General features: G+C 39.3%; 1 protein-coding gene and 1 pseudogene across 2 annotated transcripts in view; one reads left to right on the top strand and one right to left on the bottom strand.

Moving 5' to 3' along the window:
- Nucleotides 1-5,126, top strand: part of LOC139364063 (cytochrome c-like) — a 71,543-nt pseudogene extending 66,417 nt beyond the window's left edge.
- The window catches only part of LOC105489276 (RAR related orphan receptor A), a 741,585-nt gene that overhangs the window by 66,354 nt on the left and 657,863 nt on the right, over nt 1-17,368 (bottom strand). The window lies entirely within an intron of this gene.

Raw genomic sequence — 17,368 nt, 5'->3', positions numbered from 1 at the left:
TATTGCACTTTGTTAAAATGGTATATAAGTCTCCAGATCTGATGACCTTCCTGGGGGTTTTCACTTAATTTCTGTGAGGCCCCCTCATATACATATAAAATAATCCTTTCTCTCCTGTTAACCTGTCTTTTGTAAGTTTATTTTGTGGGGCCCCAGACACTGAATATAAGCGGGTAGAGGAAGAAGTTGGGTTTTTTCCTCTCTAACACTGAGTAAGTGATTTTAATCCAGTCACTGCTCTTTCACTGTAAAGTTATTTCCAATTGAAGTACTGTGATTTGCTGATACTGATTTTTTAAAATGTAAGTAAAGTAAAATACATACAGCTCTGACAGGGCCTGGGGTACAGGATGGGTATTTTTTGTGATTATTTGAAAGAAAAATAAAAGCACAAGGCTATTATATGGAACTGTAACAGTTAAATATTTTCTGTCCTCATTCAAAAAGATTGACTCTTCCTATCAATGAGAAATATATTCACAATGAGAAAAAATCGTAATATTTTTGGCACTAAAAAAAAAATCAGCAAATGCTTAGTAATTCTCCAAGAAAGACAAGACTGTCGTGAATATGGCGGCTCTTTAATAACCAAGGCACCATTTAAAAATAGCTAGAATTAATTACAGGGCTAATGACCCATTGAAAGGCTTATTTAAATACCAAAGCCAGCACTGAACAATCATGGAAAATATGGCTTAAAAGGGCTTTAGAGAGCAGAAACCAGGAACCGCAGTTGAAACAAAAAACACATTATCCTAGAACTCTAGCTACTTTGGTAAGAAACATTCAGGATGTGAAAAATCTCAGGGGAGTTCTCAGGCTGGGTAAGAGAAGCCACTAGGATCAACAGACAAGAAGATGACACATACGGTCACCTTTTGGAAAAGAAGGACTGCTATTTAGCATTCACCCAAAGAGAAGAGAGAAGAGCCCTTCTAAAACCATTCTCCCCCAGCCATCAAGGCTTTCTTTCCCCCATGCTCACCCCCTGCTTTTCTGATGTAGCCACCCATTTTTAATGTACCATAGGATAAAATTAAAATTTCCACGGACAGGAAAATATATATTTTAATAAGTCTCTGTGGCCATTTTAGAGCTGCATTATCTCCAAGAGTTTCCGGTGTCTTGGTCCTCTGTGCCCTGCATCCACGCCATCATAAGCCAAAGAAGAGGTGATAATCTTCAGTGTGCCCTACTTGCCAGGCAAAAGTGATGCCACTGCAGTTCTTAGCTTCTCTCTGTACCAAAATGGCCTTTCTGTACATCAGTATCCTGGGAGCACACCAGGTGGCCAGAGCTGAAACAGTTTCATTACTTCATTCACGGCCATTGATTAAATGCATTACTCTTACCCTTATTTACTATGGCCTAGACATGCCTTGTAGTTGCCTTGCTAAGTTAAAAGTGTAATAAAATCAAAAGCTTCCAAAGCCCTTGAGAGCTCAAGGTGGGGAGGTAGGAGAGGGAGTGAGGCACTCTCGACATATATTGGTTTCAAGGAGCAAATATAAATTTTAGTATAAATTGCCGTTCACAATAACGCTTTTAAACCAGCAATTATTTATACTGTACTACTCGAGAAACCCTATAATTATTCTGAAAGCACTTGCCAACGTCTACCCTGTTTCATATTTGCCAACACAGCCTTGTTCAAAAGAATTAGTGGCGATGTCAAAATTCTGCTTGGTACTAGGGTTACTGCTTGAAACAAGAAGTGATTACACGATGTTGGGATATTCAAGGAGAATGGGGCCAATAAAGTACCCTAAGAATGAAATTGTCTTGTATTCATATTCACAGGTGGGAAGAAAAGGAAGGTGGTGGTTGAAAGGGAAAAAAATTGCTTGAATTTTTTTTCCTTTTTTTTTTTTTTTTACTACTTTCCCAAGAAATACTGTCATCTGTTGAGCAAAGTGACTTTAAGAAAATGGTTTTTCACATGCTGGAAATGGTAGTGATTTGAAGGAAAAAAGATAACCCACTTCTCCCTCTTCCCCACTCCTTCCTGCCTGGAAAATGTTTCTATTTCCGGCCTTTACTCCTGATATTTGTAAGTGAATCTGGGTAGTGACTGTAGAACCTCGGCTTACACATCTCAAAACACCCATCTGTGCAGGTCACTTGACTTTGCTGACCTATTTTCTGCTGTTTCTTTCTGTTACACAAATCTCCCCCACTTGAAAGAGCAATAGTCCCTCTACTTTCCAATGAAGCACAGACAGCAGAGAGATTTCTCACTCTCTGTAAATGCAGAAGCTTTTGGAGTGTCTGGCATTTCAGGTGAGTGTTTAGGAAAAACCGGATGTCATCCTGGGTGTCTCTCTCATCTTTATTTCATGCTTTCTCTTCTTATAAACCCACCCAATTGTGGACAAGGGGATCTGTGTTCCCCATCGCCAAGTGAAAATACATTCTAAATCTACCCTCAAAATTGAGGGTGCTGTGCAAAGTTTCATAAATAGAAACAGGCAGGAGAAAAATCTGGCTTGACAACTTCTGAATTTAAGCCATTTATTCTCACCTCCACCCCATTTCTATCCCGCCTCTTCTCTTTTTTGAACACGTCATGTAAAAGCAGAGAACTAAGGCAGCTACCTAAAATAAACTTTGTATTACTTGTCTAAATATTTTAGGGAAGTGTTTTTCCTATTCTGAGTGTCCAGGCTATTTTCTCAGTTCTCGTGTTCACTCTGCAGGTGAAGATAACTGTCATTGACTGGGGAATGTGCCTGTGGACCATAACCCAAAGGTGGCATCTTTTGTGATAAAAGAGGTATAACCCTGTTTCATGAGTCTATTGGCCAGGAAAGAGATCCTCTGTGCCTGGAAGTTCACGGCTTCCCCTTTCTCTTCATCATTTCAGGTTCTGCGGGAGGCTCCATCTTTGATTCAAACCTCACTTCTTCCTAAAAGCCTTCGTAAATGAAGAAACCTTGCAAATTACAATAGATGTTTCCCCTCACCATTCATGTATCTAGTTTGTACTTCCTTATCTTCCTTTTGTGAATACAGTGGCTTGCCATTTTGCCTCGAGGAACACTTGTTTGTCCACCCCAATCCAGTGATAAAGGAGAAGGAAAAGATTTATCAGATCATGTATTTATGCACAGCACATCCCCAAACGCTTCAGCAGCAATAAGTACCCAAAAAAGTACTGTTTAGGTAGCCAACTCCCACTGTCTAATTTAATCCCACTGAGACTGGATGTGTCTTTTTCTCCTTTTGTTCTAAAGAAACTTCTACTACTATTTGCTGGCAGGAATAACTTTCTGCCACCTGTAGTACTCTCTGCTTCTGTGAAGGCTGAACTTCCAGTTGCTGTGAAAGAATTTGCATTATCCCTCTATAGTCATACCTAAAATTAACCCACTGTCTTAAGTTAAATAAGATCTAGAATGCTCACAACTCTTATGGTTATCGGAGAACTAGAGAGTGAGGCTTTCTGGCACTACAAGAGGATGTAGAAGATGACACATGTGGTTTGGCCTTTATTTGGAAGCAGCAAAAATCACAGAGGTGGTGGTTACAAGACAAAAAAGGCCAGGGGAGTGAACACAAAGTTTTGGCTGAGTTACTTTGTACTATTATGTAATGAGATACAAGTTCAGCCTTGCTTGAGTTTAAATAACCATAATGAACTGTTAAAAACTCTGGGATGGAGATATTATAAACATAGGAAATTCTGTACTTGGTCCTCCAGTTGGTCAAGTCTACCTGTATTCATAAGGAACACATTCATTCCCTTGGGCTACAAGAGAAACATTCTGCAAACTGGAAATAGAAGTTACTCTCTGGATAGTTCTCTCAAAGAATATAATGAAGTAAATCCGAACTTCAGAAATCTCTGTGATCATGTATTTTAGAACATCACCAGAGCAAATAGCAATGAATCTCAGCTGATTAGAGCTTTAGTAAGTAATTGGGATAGCTGAATATCCAAATAGCTGGATTTTTATCCAAGTAAACACATGAAAACAAAGACGGCAGTTATCATAAATATTTTTAAAGGAATATTTCTAAATTATGACATATTTCTCTTCTTTTTAGAGAATTTTGAATAGAATTTACTTTCCTGATGATAAACAGTCATCAGAAATTTTATTTTAAAATTTATTAGAAATTTGGAGAGCAGGATGTCTAGCCTCTGAATGGGAACCTTAGTAGTGCCAATGATGAAAGAGAGAATTAAATATGGGTGATGTTGAGAAAAGCAAGATTTTTGTCTAGAAGTATGCCCAGTGCCACACTGTGGGAAAGGGAGGCAAACACAAGACTGGGCCACATCTCCATGGTCTCTGGACAGAGGACAGCTCAGGCCTTTGGATTCACTTACACAGATGCCAGTGAAAACAAAAGCATCACCTGGGGACAGGAAACACTGATGGAGTATTTGAAGAATCCCAAAAAGTTCATCCCTGGAACAAAATTGATCTTCACTAGCATTAAGAAGAAAGCAGAAAGGGCAGACTTGATAGCCTATCTCAAAAAAACTAACGAGCATTAATTAGTTGGCCACTGCCTTGTTTATTACAAAACAGGAACATCTCATGACTTTTTAATGTGTACCATGATTTAATAGATCTCATATACCAGAATTCAGATCATTAATATCTGACAGAATATTTTTGTTGGGCAGTTCTGTTAACTAAGACTGGATTGTGGTTCAATGAGTATGTTCGATGTTTCTTTGAATTTTGATAGTAATTTTGATTCAGTAACTGCTGTCAGTTTCCCCCTTCTGAAGATATGGTTGGACTTCATTAGTAATGTTCAACTTTTCATAAAGATGAATACCACCTTAAAACCTATTGGAAACTGGTTTTATGTTTAGATTTATATAACTAGTTATGTGAATATATTTAAATACTGGGGAAATTCCTTCACTGTCTCAGAATCAAGCAAGAGTCACCTGTATTTTGTGTTCTTTTGCCTCTTACAGGCAAGGGCTGAAGATAAGGTAGCAATGTCTACTTTATATTTTTGGCTTTGACTATGCCAATCTAATTAGAATTCCCTGTATCTAAAATGGTTTCCTTTACTTATAGAAAGGTATTTTAGTGTAGACTTTAGAGAAGTGCAATATTTAGAGTGATATTGTACACTAAAGTGTGATAGTTGAGAAGAGTTAAATATTTTTTATTTGATATTACACTTTGGCATGTACTGTAATATCAAATATACTTTATAAATAATAAAATCTTATAAATAACAAAATCTAATAAAAATCAAATAAAGAAATTTAATATTACACACCAAAGTGTAATACCAAATAAAGAGTATTTTACTCTTCTCAAAAAAATCTACTAGACACTTATGAAAAAAGTATTAAATTATTGTTTACACTATAATGCTCTGAAGGCCTTCTAAGATTTATATGACATTTTGGCCCAACACTAAGTGCCCTGGTTGTTTTCCTTTTTATGTTTTTTCTTCCTCCTTCATCTATTGTTTTCCTTCTTTCTGTAGTCATATGCTAGATCTTATGAGGCCCTCCCTCTACTTGTAATTAATATTTTGTCTTAGAATTAGCTATGTCTTGGAACCCAACCAGATAACTAAGCTTGTGTAAAAACCAATTATAAATAGGATGTACTGGGTCTAAAGAGATTTTCTCTGAAATCAAGTGCATGCACTGTAGTGCTTGAACTTTGGGATTCTGTTTTGGCAACCTAAAGGCCTATTTGCTGACTTCCTAACTTCTCAGATGGTTTGTGACAGCGAAGGTTGCGAGAGGACAGATCCATCACAGGTGAGCTATTGCTGTAGTAGGAAGGCAAAAAAGGTAATTGAAAGACCCTGTTCTTCAAATTACCAAGAGAAAGATGTCGTGCAGGGAATAGGACAATCACCTTTCTGTTATTTGCATTATGGCTTGATAATTATCACAAGTACATTCAGTTTGAGAGTTTCTCGATCTCTTCTCAATGCCTTCAAAAAGATATAAGACATGGCAAATTGATTATTTACTTAAGCAAGGCCAATGTCACGTTCCAAAAATATTTCAAAGCCAAATACACATAACTTTCTAAATTTGGCCATTGTTTTTTTTTTCCCCTTGACTGTTTTATTCTTGATTGCAATAGCCAAGAGTTAATATAGTTGCATTTTCTTAAGGAAACAACATCAGTTCTAACAAGAAATCTGTGAAAATGAATTTGTGATTTTAGTTCATTTTTGGATGATGTCAACCAATCATTGTAGTACACACCTGGCAAAGCAAAAAGTTTATCACGGCAACTCCTTATTTTGTTCCCTATGAGACTGTATTATATTTGGATCTCTCCAGAACATCTGACTCCCTTCTTCAGGAGACTGATGTTGAAAATTATCAGACAGCCACAAAACACAGTCCATTTTATATTAAAATGTGAGTATGTTTCTAAAATGTTTTCTTTTGTTTGTGTTCTCAAGAGTGCTTTCTATAACAAATTCATGTGACATAAACAGGGCCAGCTTGCCCTAGTTACACCCTTACTATTTCATTAACACAGGAACTGGGCTACTATCCTGTTTTTGTTATGCTTATGCTGAATAACTGTACTTAGCCAGCTGCCATGACTTGTCTGTAATCCCAGCACTTTAGGAAGCCAAGATGAGAGGATCACTTGAGCTCAGGAGTTCAAGACCAGCCTGGACAACATAGTGAGACCCTGCCTCAAAAAAAAAAAAAAAAAAATTAGCCGAGTGTGGTGGTGCCAGTCTGTGCCTGCCTGTGGCCTTGGCTACTGGCGGGGGAGAGGGGCCTGAGGTGGGAGGATCACTTGAGCCTGGGTCATGGCTGCAGTGAGCTCTGGCAACAGAGCAAAACCCTGGGTGACACAGCAAGATGCTGTCTCAATAAAAATAAGTACCTAACTGTATTCAAATGGCTTTCTTCTTCTAATGTGGCTGCCTGGGCAATTTGTCCATCTTTCCCCAGCAGCAGCTGCTAATGTTTAAGTGTAATTTTAGGCTAAAATTTTTTTTAATTAAAAAAATTAAAAGTTACACCAGCTTATTGAAGCAAATATAGAAAATACAGAGAAGTATAAGGAACAAAAAATAAAACATATTGTCTTCACTTCAGAGACAACTAAGTCTTTAAAGATGTACATGTCTGTCTATACACATCTGTCCTCACACATGAGCACACACACATGCTGGCAGTGATGTTTTAAAATGTAAGTGTTTTTATACATGGGAAGTTTTAAATTGTGTTTTTTTAAATATTGGAGAATGCAAAATAATAATAAATAATGAGGCGTAATTGTAATTGTGATGACAAGAAAGCAATTAAAAAAAAAGTTAAACTCTTTAACTCTGAAACTAACGTAAGAATTTTATCCCATGTTGTAGATCCAGGAACACGTGAGGAAGATGCTTTAACTACAAGATGGCTCTCAAGGTTTTTGGACCCCCTTCCATAATGTAATAGATTCTGAATTGTAAAATACCAATACAGTTTTTAAAAGGGTCAAGAAATACAGAAGGAAAGTACATCTCAAGCTAAAACTTTATCCATTGAGAAAAGAAAAATAGCTCAGAACCATTTGAGCTATACGAGTTAGGCAAAATTTATCACACCCTGAGAGACATGATATGGGACTTCAGTCACGCTCCCCCCATGCAGGAGTGGTGGTGGGGAACTATTTAAAGCCGTTTGGTTTCTGACTAGATGCTGCCTCCATTATCTTCATGTTACTGGGATCTGTGGTACAAAGAACAATAGCTTTTGGGTTTACAAAAAAATTATTTTTTTCTTTGAGACAGAGTTTTGCTCTTGATGCCCAGGCTGGAGTACAGTGGCGTGACCTCGGCTCACCACAACCTCTGCCTCACAGGTTCAAGCAATTCTCCTGCCTCAAGCCTCCTGAGTAGCTGGGATTACAGGTGTGCACCACCACGTCTGGCTAATTTTGTATTTTTAGTTTCGCCATGTTGGTCAGGCTGGTCTTGAACTCCCGACCTCTCTGCCTTGGTCTCCCAAAGTGCTGGGATTACAGGCATAAGCCACCGCGCCCAGCCGGTGTACAAAAATTTTGTTGAGACAGAGTCTCGCTCTGTCACCCAGGCTGGAGTGCAATGGCACGATCATAGCTAACTGCAGCCTTGACCTCCTGGGCTCACACAATCCTCTTGCCTCAGCTTCCCAAGTAACTGGTACGACAGGCATGTGCCAATATGCTCAGCTAGTTTTTAAATTTTTTGGTGGGAGGGGGAGCTTTGTTTTTGTTTTGAGACAGAGTCTTGCTCTGTCGCCCAGGTTGGAGTGCATTAGCTCTAACCTGGCTCACTGCAACCTCTGCCTCCTGGGTTCAGGCGATTCTCCTACCTCAGCGTCCCAAGTAGCTGGGACTACAGGCGTGTTTTTTGTATTTTTTTTTTTTTGTATTTTTTTTTTTAACTAGGTAACTTTTTGTATTTTTTTTTTTTTTTAGTAGAGATGGGGTTTCACCGTGTTAGCCAGGATGGTCAGCTAACTTTTTGTATTTTTTTTTTAGTAGAGATGGGGTTTCACCGTGTTAGCCAGGATGGTCTCGATCTCCTGACCTCGTGATCCACCCTCCTTGGCCTCCCAAAGCGCTGGGATTCCAGGCGTGAGCCACCATGCCTGGCTTTACATTTTTTGTAGAGATTGGGGTCTTGCTATGTTGCCCAGGTTGCTCTCAAACTCTTGGGCTTAAGTAATTGTCCTGCCTCAGACTCTCAAAGTGCTGAGATTATAGGCATGAGCCACCGTGCCTGGCCAACAGCTTATGTTATTTAAATATAAATTCTTGGTAAACAATTTAGGAACTGCCTCTTATTTTTTCCTTTAAAAATTCACTTGTAACTGCTGTTAATCCGAGTGTACAAGGCAACTGGAATCTGTACTCCCAGGTGGCTATCCTCAAGTCTGGGCTCAAATAAATGCTATACTTTATCATATTTTCTGAATTTTGTTATTTAAGGCTGACACGTATAAGTTGAAATTCTGCCAGAGTGAACATGGAGTCAGTCTACCAAAGTAAAACCAAACTAGGGTGAATATTTAAATATTCAGACAAACATCCCTGCTATTGAAACAAATCACAAATATTTGCTTAGCATCCACTAAGTGCAAGATGCTAATGGTGCAAACACCAGGTATGCCAGACAACTGCTCAGCCTTTTATACCTCTTGGCCTAACTAGACACACCTGCAGTTTTCCACATGGAATTCCTCTTGTACTTTGGCTTAAGTGTGCATTTATTCTAATGGTAGAAAATATTAAACAGACTTTGGATTTAGAAGGTATCTCACTTCACTTCAAAGCAAAGTCTACCTTGTGAATTTAATTAGGGAACCTTCATGAGATTTTAGCCCTGATGTGTATTTCCAACTATTTTAGTCATCAAGAACACTTACTGTTCCAATTCTGCCACTGATGTGGTTGACCTTAGGGAAATTTCTTTGAGCCTCAGTTTCTTCATTTGTAGCATGGGGATCTTACTCACCTAAAACCACACTGAGATAGCTACAGTGCTTGGGGGGACAGGAGACTCTCAGTAAACAGCAGCTCTTATTGTTGTGCCCCAGAGTCTCTTAGGAAACAGGTTCCCCAGAGGTTCAAACCAAGGCTTTTCCTGTGTGGCTACATCACAGACATTGTTTATCAGAGGACACATCTTCTAGTTCACTGCGGTTCATTCTTGGTGGTCATTGGAAGTTTGCTCCATGACAGCAAGCACACACACAGGTAGCGATGGCCTACATATTTATTTTCAAGCAATGTCTTCCAGCAAACATGACATTCAGTATTGTATGAAACATCCCCACAGTATTCCACAGTCCTGCATGCGGCTTTCACTTTGCCCTCTATTGTACGGCCTTTCATGGGCTGCTTGGCTTGAGCACACTTCTCACTACATACTTCTTTTTATTAGTCTGTGAATTTTATATCCAGATAATGAATCCAAAGTCTGAGAAACATGCATGTTTACAATTGGTATACAGCACGGCTGTGGAGACATGGTTGAGAAGCTCTGGGATGAGACACCTAAATTCAAATCTTCTGTGTGAACTTGTGCAAAAATTTTAACCTCTTTGATCCTCAGTTCCCCTCCTTTGTAGAATGCTTATCCCCATTCTGGGTTATCCCTAGAGTTGTTGAAAGGTAAAAGTGATCATGCTTGTTCAGTGTTTAGCCCAGTGTTTGGCATATAGAAAAAATGTAATAAATGGCATCTTATGATGCAATTGTTACTGATTTTATCTTAACATAATACTCTTCACATTTGGCCCACTAAATAAGATCATCTTTTGGAGCCATTTTTCACTGCCAGTGAATGTGAGAATGATCTACACTCTCATCTAGTTGCTTTTACCTTCACTTACGAGAGAGCTGGCTAGGGATGGGGTAAACTGAGGGCGACAAAAGACTATTTGCTTGTGTTCTAAGTCTGCTGCGCTGTATTAAATCTGATCTTTTGGTCTCATCAGGACAATCCTCTAACCAGGAAAGGTGGGGGCCTGGGAAGACTACAGCTTGCTAGAGCAAGTCATCCTTGACATGTTGAACTTTCAACAAGTTTATCACTCAAATATATGTGGGGGATAGGGAATCTGCGAGAATCCTAGATTAAAAGTATTTTATCAGCACAAAACAGTGATTATTCTAAGACAATTATATGAGAACATAAAAGTATTGATATTTAAACAACTCAATACCCCCATAATGCCCGAACTAAAACCCTGCAACCAGTACAAGAATAGCATTATTATACATTTTTGCTTCACTTTGTGGAACTTTAAATTTAATGCCACAACCAACAGCTTACAAACTGCTGTGGGCAAGCAGCGACCCCCCTGTGAGCTCGGTAAATGCTATCTATTGTATTCTACCAACATCTCAGCAAAAAGACAGAGTGTTCCTGAAACAGTCTCTAAAGTCATCCATCAGAGCTTTGAAGAAGAACATTGTCTTCTTTTCATGTGGGCTGATTTTAAGGGACTACAGAGGTTTAACAGAGGACAACACAATTGGATTGAGAGAAAACTGCTATATTCCCAAGAATTCTTCCATAAAGGTAAATTCCCCAGATAACACATTTACTTTTTTTCTTTTTAAATTTTTGATTTTTAATTTTTAAAGTTGCTTTTTCTTGCAACTAGAAGCTCAAGTACTATTGCTATTCAGTGTTGGCTTCAGATAGTGCTAGAGGTGGCAAAAATAATTCTGCAAATGCGACTCACAGTGTGCACATTATATGTAATCTATTTTCATGTATTCATTAGCAGAGACATTTGGAATACCTTGTTGCTGAATAATGAAATAAATTGCATTTGTCCAATATCTTCCCATCTATATCACATTTATATCCGGACTTGAGCCTACACCAATGTTATTCAACAGCCAACTCTGTCTCATTCATAATGGATTTTTCTCCAAATAGATCTGTTTCATGTTAAAATTAGTGATAAAGGTAGTTTTTAATGGAATAGGCAGCAGGTAACAGCAGCTTCCAAAAGCATAACCTAATGGGGATAACTTAATTATTAGCCATATCACCTACAGAGAACCAGGATTATAATAAAACTCAATTTGGTACAAACATATATAGATACCACCCCTGGCTTTTTTTTTTTTTTTTAATTAGCTAATTATGATGTGGCCTGAATTGATAAAGTCAACACATCCTCTCAAAGAACCACTTAAACACTTAAGGAAAATGAATAGTCCTTGGATTCGAGGCCAGGGATTTGACGGATTTGTAAATGTTACTCACCTCCTGGCTTGAACAGAAGTGATTTCTGATACAAGTTTCTTGCCCACCTACACTCTTGATGCTGGTAAACTGTTAAGTAAGCATTTGGGTAATATAATGCAAATTAATAACAGAGGTCTATAATTAACATACACTTACATGTGCACTCTAAAAATAGGGTATCAAGGAAAGTCTTCCTATTAGGTGATGTGATCAAGGATTAATTGGTTAATGTCTATATAGCCCACCTATACATAAATAAGCTTATGATTATTATAATTATGGAGAGCACAGTTCAAAATCAAGTTCAAAGAATAGTAATTTATATATCTAAGTATAGACGCAAATATTTAACTCTGTAAAAATACTTATTTTAATGCTATTCCAAATGTTTAATAAGTATTACTCATAACTCAAGTTTTACTTTTTCTCTCTTAGCAAAAAATCATAGATGATTCAAAAAATAATTCCCTTTTGCCATTAATAACATTTTAATGTTATTTTAATTTTTTTTGAAAACTTGGTCATAGGAAGGGAAGAGGGAAAGTTTGGTGTTAATGAAGAAACTACCTTGTTAATCACAGTGCATATTGGTGGATGGATAAGCAGAAGGTGATTTAAATTTATTGAAAGCTAGGTGTATATGAAAAATAGAGCAATAAAGTTGGGTTCCTAGCCTCCAAGTCTTATATATTACTTGAGGTTGGGGAGATGACTAGATGAATACATGGTAGCAACTTATAAAGATCATAATAACAGAATATACCAAACCACATTTATTTTTAGGGAATTTGGGAAGATTATTTGTCATTTGATTTGGGCCACAGAGAATGAATATCACATTTCCCTAGGCGTGAAAGTGGCGATGGGAGTGAGGAAAAGCAAAGCAGAGGTCCCAGCATGAACATGCATGATGTGTTCAAAGAGAGGCTCAAAGGCAGGGTAGAGTGGAGCAAATGGCTCAACATAAGGATGGAAAGTGGGTAGCCAGGTTGGCGAGACCTAATCCTAAAAGGCCTTGAATACTCTGTTAAGGAGTTTGGACTTATTTTCTAGGTGACTTAAGCCTTCAGAACAGAAAGGAGTCTGTTTAGATTACATGTGAGAGCCCATCTGTCCAATGTTCAACCACAGAATCTAAATAATGATAAAGATACTAACAAAGATGAACTAGCCACAACCATTAATCTGCTTCCATAACAAGCTAGCCTGTGAGTTTTTAAATTATGTTTCTAGCCATTAATAACCAGGGAATTTCACATTAAAGTTCAGATTTATAGATTCTCTTAAAAAAAAAAAAAATCAAAGACCTGGTGATGATAGACCAGTTATTCCAAATGGCGACAGAGCCAAGGGAGGTGCTCCCTCTTCAAAGCATACGTGCCATCCGATGGTCCAAGTGCCTCCTCTACCTGCCACACTCATACCATCTGCCTAGGGGCACTAAATGTTTGGGTTTGCATCTTTTCTTTTAGAGAGATACCCTCTTTTATTATTATTATTATTTTTTTTTTTTTCTGAGACTGAGTCTTGGTCTGTCACCCAGGCTGGTGTGCAGTGGTGTGATCTCGGCTTTCTGCAACCTCCATCTCCCAGGTTCAAGCGATTCTCCTGCCTCAGCCTCCCGAATAGCTGGGACTACAGGCATGCACCACCGCACCCAGCTAATTTTTGTATTTTTAGTAGAGACAGGATTTCACCATGTTAGCCAGGCTAGTCTGGAACTCCTGGTCTTAAGTGATCCACCTGCCTTGGCCTCTGAAAGTGCTGGGATTACAGGTGTGAGCCACCAGGCCCAGCCGATACCCTCTTTTATTAGTAAGAATAATTCTACCATTGCATAAGTTCATACATACCGATTATCTCCAGCTTCTTTTGGTAATGCATTACTTTCCCTTTTTTTTCTTTCTCGTGCCAATAAAGTTTTCCATTTATTCCTTTACTTAAAACTGAAGTTGTGTGGTGTTAAATAAAATGTGTTTGGGTTGAAAATGAAAATGAAGATGTCATATGTAAGGGGCCTATGATGAACAGAAGGTAGAAAGCATGCTCTGTGGCAGGGTTTCTCAGCTTTGGCACTATTGACATTTTGGGTGAGATAATTCTTTGTTGTGGGGCTGTCGTGGGCACTGTAGAATGTTTAGCAGCATCCCTGGCCTCTACCCACTAGATGCTAATAGCCCTCTCTAATTGTATTAATCAAAAAATCTCTCTAGACACTGACAAATGTTCCCTGGGGGTCAAAAATGCCCCCAGTTGAGAACCACTGTTTTATGGAGAGAATGGTTTCCAGGAAAATAAGCTCTGGATAGGAGAGTGGTCCTCTGCTGGAAAATGGATAGGACAATGCTTATGTCTCCTGCTGTTACCTCTGCCCCTGTGCACCTTTCTGTTCTGCCAGACAAGGGTTGTCCCACCCACAGAATGGTGGAACAGCCAGGCATCCTGAGGGTAGTGATGCCAAAAGAAGCCCAAAGTCCTCTCCTACCTGGGAGAACCTTCAGCACCTCCATGAGGCTGCATGGCAGTGAAGACTTCTCTTTCTCTGCTCTCTACTGCTGATATAGTTAAGGGAAAGAAGAAAGAAATGTTCATGAGCTACTCTCAAGACCACACCTCCATGTTTGCATAACCTGGCCCAGTGTGGTGTCAGAATACTTCTGAGGAAGGAAGAAGCCTCTTTCCTCCGACAAGGCACTGGGGAAGTCTAGCCTAGATCTCACTGGAAAGTCTAGTCTAGATCTCACTGGAAAGTCTAGTCTAGATCTCACTGGAAAGTCTAGCCTAGATCTCACTGGAAAGTCTAGCCTAGATCTCACTGGAAAGTCTAGCCTAGATCTCACTGGAAAGTCTAGCCTAGATCTCACTGGAAAGTCTAGCCTAGATCTCACTGGAAAGTCTAGTCTAGATCTCACTGGGAAGTCTAGCCTAGATCTCACTGGAAAGTCTAGCCTAGATCTCACTGGAAAGTCTAGCCTAGATCTCACTGGAAAGTCTAGCCTAGATCTCACTGGGAAGTCTAGTCTAGATCTCACTGGGAAGTCTAGTCTAGATCTCACTGGGAAGTCTAGTCTAGATCTCACTGCGAAGTCTAGTCTAGATCTCACTGGGGAGACCAGGACTTGCTGCTGCTATCACTGGGAGGCAGGAAGCAGGCCAGACACACATCCTGGAACACATCAGACCAAGGTCCAGGACCTCCTGTCCTTCCACTCGAAAGGCCTTGACCCAGAGCTCACTCACCTGAGAGCTTCTTTTACTTTTCCTTGCTTTGCAAGGAAGGAACGGAGTTGTTGAATGACAAAGTGAAGTAGGTAAAAGTTGACTGAATAGTTTTGATATTTTTCATATGGATTTCAGTTTAGATGGTTTTGCACTAAAAAAAAAAAAAAAAATCTCATGATTATGGCATTTCCTGGAGTGTAAAATAGGCTGATAATACAGTTTACAAAAGGCCTTTTTGTGGTGTCTTTTCACACCTCCATCTTCTGGCATTTAGAATCTAATCATTTCTTTGTGGTCAGAGGTATTATATATAGAAAATTGGTTGAATTAAATTAATCAACGAAAGTGGCTTGTTCATTTTGTACTCTTTCTCAAAAGAAACCACCAAGGTGGGAGGACTGTTTGAGCCTAAGAGTTCGAGACTAGCCTAGGCAACATGGAGAGACTCCATCTCTATAAAAAAATTAAAAAAAGAATAGCCATGTGTGGTGTCACATGCCTGTAGCCCCAGCTACCGGGGAGGCTGAGGCAGAAGGATCACTTGAGCCCCGGAGTTCCAGGTTATAGTGAGCTATGATCGCAACATTGCACTCCAGCCTGTGAGACCCTGTCTCTTTAAAAAGAAAAAGAAAAGAAAAAACCCAAAGGACTCATTTTTACATAATTCAAGTCTTCTGAATGATGCTTAGTAAATATGTAGTAAATGCTCAATACAGGCTAGCTCATGACAATAGTGATTCTGGTCCTCATGATAATTGGGCAGAAGGGTGGTAGTTAAAAGGGGAAACAGGGCAACAGCAAAGAAAACTGACAGTCTCCTAATTCAGTAAATAATGAGTAAATGAAATAGCAGTCACTCCCTTACAGTAACAACAGCTCAAAAGGCTGAATGGCTTGAACAGGGGAGGATGAACAATACAGGGGTAAAAGAGGGATGTAGACAAGGAAGGTTTTGAGTAAGTTAAACCTACTGGCGACAAAGAACGTACAGAGAGCAGGGCCAGGCAGCTGAAGCATTCTCATATTCACAAATCAATGGAAGCTATTCAAGCCAATATGGTTTGATTTAGCAGATATTAACTGCAGCTAAAGTGATGCAAATACATCAGCGAAAGGAGAGCAAGATAAACACGAGAAACCCACACTCGTTAAAAAGCGAGATGAGAACAGAGACTGACATTTAAAGATCAGATTAAAAGGATAGGAAAAACTAGAGAAAAGTAAGACAATGTGATCATGAGATCCTTAGACAGAAGGGAGGTGGGGGGGACAGATTCAACAATCCCCCTGCTTATTTGACTCAGACACAAGAGAGAAGATAGCCGATCATGGGCCGTCGGTGACATAAACACAACCCGGGCACTTCATAAATATTTGTTGAGTAACTAAACATGCACGAAAAATGCCTTCCTTTCTGGATGTGAAGATAAACTGAGATTTTATACGGTACCATATTAACAAGTTTTTGTCTTCAGGAGAATGCTTAAAACCATGGACAGTATTATTTTTGTTTTGTGTGGGGGTGGGTGTGTGTGTTTCTGAGACAAGGTCTTGCTCTGTCACCCAGGCTGGAGGGTAGTGGTATGATCACAGCTTACTGCAGACTTGACTTCCCCAGGCTCAGGTTATCCTCCTACCTCAGTCTCCTGAGAAGCTGGGACTATAAGTGTGTGCCACCATATCCAGTTAATTATTATTATTATTATTATTTTGCATTTTTTTGTAGAGACAGGGTTTCACCATGTTGCCCAGGATGGTCTTGAACTCCTGGGCTCACAAAATCTGCTCACCTTGGCCTCCCAAAGTGCTGGGATTATAGGTGTGAGCTACTGCGCCTGGCCCATGGACAGTTTTAATGATGATTTTAAAACAGCTATTCATTTGGATAAATTTCCATGAGCCTCATCTTGTACCCCTGACACAGGTGCCATCATAGATTCAATTAGAGGGTCATGGTACAGTAGTTGGAGCACTAGACTGAGAGTCAAGAGACCAAGGTTCCAAAATTGGCTTTGCTGCTAAGTGTGTGATGCTGGGCCAGCCACTTAACCTTTCCAAGTTTCTGTTTTCTCTGGGGTAACAGGAGTGGCTTGGACCAGATAACTCAGGCCTGTCTCACGATCCTACATGTGCAATGAGGTACATTACCATATCAATCAGCTATTTCGCCCTGTCTGTATCCTGCCTTGTATGCCCAGTGTTGAATGGCAGATAAAAGTTCTTTTTTTTCCTCTCTCCTCATTTTGCCTGCTAGTGGCTTGTCAACAGTAGTTTCTATAATCAATTCTGGAAATGTTTACCCATCGGTATTATCTGAAGGCTGTTATTTACTGTGCTTGCTATTTTTTTTCCCCGGGGGGTGTAGTAATTTTTACGTGCCTCCCACAGAAGACCACAGCAAACAACAAGGATACATTTTCACAATACTCAGCATGAA

Source organism: Macaca nemestrina, chromosome 7, assembly GCF_043159975.1.
Source record: "Macaca nemestrina isolate mMacNem1 chromosome 7, mMacNem.hap1, whole genome shotgun sequence".
In the NCBI taxonomy this organism is placed as follows: domain Eukaryota; kingdom Metazoa; phylum Chordata; class Mammalia; order Primates; family Cercopithecidae; genus Macaca; species Macaca nemestrina.
The sequence above is the reverse complement of the archived record's forward strand: the minus strand, read 5'-3'. Positions and strand labels throughout refer to the sequence as shown.